This window comes from Pteropus vampyrus, unplaced genomic scaffold (genome assembly GCF_000151845.1).
Source record: "Pteropus vampyrus isolate Shadow unplaced genomic scaffold, Pvam_2.0 Scaffold146, whole genome shotgun sequence".
Classification (NCBI taxonomy): domain Eukaryota; kingdom Metazoa; phylum Chordata; class Mammalia; order Chiroptera; family Pteropodidae; genus Pteropus; species Pteropus vampyrus.
The window spans coordinates 3,167,993-3,173,795 of NW_011888927.1; the positions used below are offsets into that span (position 1 = coordinate 3,167,993).

A 5,803-nucleotide genomic window follows, 5' to 3' on the forward strand; every position below is an offset into this window, starting at 1 on the left:
GGCTCATATAAGCACTAGGAGAGCAAGAGAATTAGCTTCAGAGACATCACATTCAGGAAAAACAAAATAACTCTGCAGAACTTGTCTGCTTGGAACACTTCTGCCCTAGGATGCTAGATACTTCTGTTCTCACCACCTCTGCACTTCTGCCAGAGAGTATTCTCTTTAGCTGTGTTTTAGCATTATGAATTCCCAATTCAAAGTTCAGGATGGGAGAGTCTGATCACTATTGCCTGAATGCTGTGTCTGCTTCATAGAAATGTTATATGAACTATGTGATTTCAAAGGTAAAAGGCGGCATTTTCATTATATTTTCACATGTTTATGTATTTTATATCGTATAAATAAAACTGAGGGATTTTGGAATCTTGGTATTAATACTGTGTTGATTAAAGCGGCAGCTTTATCTGTCTGTCTGTCTGTCTGTCTGTCTATCTATCTATCTATCTATCTATCTATCTATCTATCTATCTATTTATTTGGCGAGGCAACCTTAATAAAAAATAAGGGATTGTAAGCTGATGAGGTCCTTGCAACCTCACAGATTGCAAGGACCTCATCAGTTTACAATCCCTTATTTTTTATTTTTTACGCCTACAGCACCTGGTCTTCTTAGGTGGTCTCCCATCCAAATCCTAACCAGGCCCAACGCTGCTTAGCTTCTGAGATCAAACGGGATCGAGCTTGTTCAGGATGGTATGGCCGTAGACGGTAGATTTTTTAAAAAACTTTTTGTCTCTTTAGTGTTAGAAAGATTTGGCTATCGAATTAGGATATATTAAAAATTATTTATTTGTTTCTAGGTACGAATAGGAATACCCAAAACTTCTATTTGTCTTTCTCTCTTCTTTGTGATATCATATCATATAGTCAATTACTGTCTCTCATCCTCTTCATGAAGGCAGAGAGAAAGCCTCCCACAAAATAAAGACATCAAACAAATGTTCTGAATTTATACTATAGGCAAGGGCTGTTTTTCTTAGTAGAGCTTTCCTTTTCAGAGGATAAATGCCATTGGAAGTATGATTCCCCTTCTTCCTGCTACCCAATATATCCCCATTTTAATTTTTAGCATTATACTTTCTGCTGATGACAGCTCTACCTGGAGAGGAGAGTGGATAAAGACTAATATAATTGGATACTGATGAATTCCTACTACTTACACATCCACTATAGACAAGAGATAACAAGTGCTGTTCACTTCTCAAAGCAGAGAGGATTCAAGTAAGCAGTCTTGGATACAAAGCATAACTATAATGGTTTTCGATCACTAGAATGTCTCTGTGGAATATTTAGCAACAAATAGATACTTCATATTTCGTTATAATCTTCACTTATTGGAAAGGGTGAAGTAGTGCTAAAGAATACTGGAATTTCTTGCAGGAAGAGTATCCTTTAAAATAAAAATGCTATGTTGACAACCCCATAATATATAAAGCTTTTGATTGTCAATTTAATTAAGTGCATGAATCCCCTTTGTTTATTCAGTATTGTTTTCAATTTTGTGTACGTCAGTGAGGAACTTTTAAATTCTAGGTTCCACATCACATCATGCATCCTCTTATGTTAATTTAACGCACTAAGCTAATACATAAGGTGGCAATTTAAAACTGTACACCATGAGGTTAGGGACATATTTTCCTGGAATTATTGAAAAGCTCTAAGCACTCAGCACTGTACAGTTCCTAAAATGGGAACTCTGTGAAGGCACTGCGGGGTGGATTGAAAACATGGAAAATGTATGTTTTGAATAAATATTTAACTTTTTTTTGTAATTCAACTTTAAAATTCCTACATTAAAAAATAAAATAAGACTCTATTTGAAAATATGTAACTATGGTGAATTGATAAGTTTATACGAGGAGTTCAGCAATTATGCTCAGTCAATTTACATATTTCACATCATATAACATGTAAAACACACACATCGTAGCCCGAGGAGATATGATAAATCATCATGTGTTGTCATTTATTTTGGAGAAAATTTGTGGTACAGATTTTGTCTAAAAAGCTTGTGAGCTATGAGGAAAGTCATATATGTTTATAAATTAGATCCATTTGGGAAGAAAAGTAATGCCATATTACTTTGGTTTTATTGATATGGTCTTTAGCTTTTAACTGGAAGCTACCTCAAATCTAAAAAATAAATGGCCTTTGTTTAATAAAATTCTTTAACTATATATTTGAGTCTACTTACATTTAGCAAAGGCACACCTTTACTGATACAGTTTAGAGGATTGAGAAATAGAAAGGAAGTTTGGACTTTTCTTTTGAAATAAAGTTATTTGTAAAATTGATTCAGTTGGCTGCCTTATTAAATTAATCCAGTTTCAACACTGGCAAACAAGGGCAATTATTGGTAATTATTTGGAAAAAAGGAAAAATTAGAGGAAAAAATTAGGAGAGACAAAAGACATTTGTTGTGTAGATACTCGTGAAAGGGCCTTTCTTAGCAACCTCGATTTGTCCTCATTAAATTCTTCCTGAATGACATACTTTACCCAGGAGGTCGATGATTAATACTAATTTGTGGTTTTCCAAGTAAATATTTTTTTTTATTTTTTATTATGGGCTCACATGCACAGTTTTGCTTTATGGAATATTGCCTTCTGCTAGGAGATATAACCATTGTAGGAACTGTCTTCCTTATAAGCAATATTACCCTTGTTAGAGATTTCTAAAAACCTGAATGTGTTTCATTTCTGTTCTTTGTTTTTGAATATTCATCCTAGGCAGGAAATCAGGACATTTATATTATGAATGAAGGTTCTGAGAAGATTACTGCTTCTGGATATCCTACTTTAAAGTTAACTAACAAAAAAGACGATGCATTATCTCAGAAAATCATTTCTTCTGATAAAATAATAGTGAAGTTAGGAAACTTATTTTAGAAGGCATAACATGAGCCACTAATGGCAGTCAGGACTAAGAGCAGAGAAATCTTGAGTATAGTGAGTTTTGGTATATGTATAACCAAAATAATTTAATTATCTATCTTAGACAAAACAGTAGACTATTTCCCAGAAATAGAGTGATGGTTATAAATGTGAACCGAACTGGGAATGAATATCTTATTGTAATAGATATATATATTTGCTCTATGACCCTTGAAATGAAAAAAAAAAATATTACATTCCTACCCATTATATTTGGGCAATTGATTCTTCCCTCAAATCTTGGATCTCTCACCCTCTTAAACAGTTTGGATCTCTGGTCCAAATATGGGAAACCAATTCCTTTGGACCAGGAAAGCTCAAGAATGTAAGAAGTGAAAGCTTGGCTATTCTCATAGGATGGAGGGTAAGGGGAAATTTTTTTTTCAGTGTTTTGAGTTACTTACAATAAAGAGATCAAGATAGCAATTAATCTTTCAGTGAATTATTCCTCTGTAACACATTTAGAAGACAGTCAGTTGTAGGTATATTAACAGTGTTAAAACAGATGAGAATATAAGACAATAATTATTTCCAAATACTCTGAAGCATTACAAAGTGAATACCAGATACTTAATGGTTCTCTTATTTTTGTGGAGTTTGATTTCATTGCAACATTATGCTTAATTTTCCATTGTTTCATGAACTTGGCAGAATTTTGCAAAATTGAACCACTTAAAATTTTTATAAAGTAATTTTTGTAAAAACATGAATTCTGTACCAAATCAACTAGAGTACAAAATGTACTTTGAAGACTTCTAGGAATAAATGGAAATGAAGGGGAAGGCACATAATTATTTTTGGTACAATTTGAAGGCCATAAAAATGCATTCTCTTTCTTATTTTAGATAAGAATTAAAGACAGGGCTGTGTTTGAGAACTGCAAATTAAAATATATTTGTTGGATTTGAAAATTCCTGAAAGTTTAAGTGTAAACTCTTTAATAAATAAAGATTATAAAGAGATTTGATATATTGGACTTCCTATTTACCACCCCAAAATGAGATGAAATCGATAGAAGTCATCTTTCTTTACTTCTTAAAAACTAAGTTAGCATGGCCCAGATATCAGGAGTGCTAATTACTCTGCAGTCAGATGCTTTTTGGATTAACAGTATAAAGAATCACTATTCAGGCTATATTCAAGTCAAAATTCCTAAGAGCAATACCACATTCATGTGGCCATGTGTTATAGAGAAAAGGCAGAGATGGTTAACATAGGCTGTAAAAATGTTTTAAAATCAAATCTGTTTCAGTATGCATACTAGGTTATGTTTATATTGAAATTTCAGGGCTATCTTAAGAGCAGCTTTCTTTTTTTTTAATAATTAAAAAAATTCTAATTACAATTGTCATACAATATTTTATTAGTTTCAAGTGTACGGCATAGTGATTAGACATTTATATAACTTACAAAGTGATCATTTCAATAAACAAGTACCCATCTGACACTATACGTAATTATTACAATATTATTGACTATATTTCTTATGCCATACTTTACATCCACATGAGTATTTTTTCTAATTTCAATTAATTAACTAATTAATTTTAATTGAAGAAATGATTTTAATTTTTTCCTTTTTTTTCCCGTCTACCTCCCCTTTCCTGCCTCCTCCATGAGTATTTCATATCTATCGATTTGTACTTCTTAATCCCATCCTCTTTTACACCCATTCTCTCAACCCCACTCCTATCTGGCATCCATCAAAATCTTCTCTGTATCTGAGTTGGTTTCTGTTTTGTTTGTTTGTTTTCTTGTTGTTGTTGTTGTTGTTTTTAATTTTACATTTCACATATAAATGAAATGTGTCTTTCTCTGTCAGACTTACTCTCCTCAGCACACTACCCTTTAGGTCCATCTATGTTGTTGCAGATGGCAATATTTTATTCTTTTTTATGGCTGAGTAATATTCCATTTTATATATTTATCACCTCTTCTTTATCCATTGACTTATTGATGGATCCCCCAGTGGCCTCTATATTTTGGCTATTGTAAATAATGCTTCAAAGAACATATGGATGCACATGTCTCATTGAAGTAGTGTTTTGAATTTCTTTAGATAAATACCCAGAAGTGGGATTACTGAGTTTTTCTTTGTCTCTTGTTATAGCCTTTGTTTTAAAGTCTATTTTGTCTTGTATAAGTATTGCTACCCCAGCTTTTTTTCCTGTTTGTTTCCATTTTTATGAAATATCTTTTTCCATCCCTTTATTTTCAATCTTTGTGTGTCTTTTTATCTGAAGTGGGTCTCTTATAGGCAGCATATATAAGGGTTTTGTTTTTGCGTCCATTTAGCCACCTTATCTTTTGATTGGAACATTTAATCCGTTTACATTTAAAGTAATCATTGATAGATATGTAGTTATTGCCATTTTATTATTTATATTTTTGATCTTTTTCTTCTTCTCCTTTCCCTTTAACATTTTTCGTAATACTGGTTTGGTGGCGATAAACTTCTTGTCAGGGAAGCTCTTTATCTGTCCTTCGATTTTAAATGATAGATTTGCTGGATAGAGTAATCTGTTGTATGTCCTTGCTTTTCATCACTTTGAATGTTCTGTGCCAATCCCTTCTGGCTTGCAAAATTTCTGTTGAGAAATCAGATGAAAGTCTTATGGGAGCTTCCTTGTAGGTAACTAACTGCTTTTCATTTGCTGCTTTTAAGATTCTCTCTTTGTCTTTAAATTTTGCCATTTTAATTATGATGAATCTTGATGTGGACCTCTTTGAGTTCATCTTGTTTGGGACTCTGTGCTTTCTGGGGTTGTATGTCTATTTCCTTCACCAGGTTAGGGAAGTTTTTCATTATTGTTTCTTCAAATAGGTTCTCTTTATCTTTTCTGGTTCCCCTATGATGTGAATGTTAG

The 5,803-nt window shown here is 32.7% G+C and overlaps 1 pseudogene; it reads right to left on the reverse strand.

Annotated features, from left to right (window-relative positions):
- Nucleotides 1-591: 591 nt before the first annotated feature.
- Nucleotides 592-710, reverse strand: LOC111745137 (annotated as a pseudogene).
- Between the last annotated feature and the right edge of the window lie 5,093 nt (nt 711-5,803).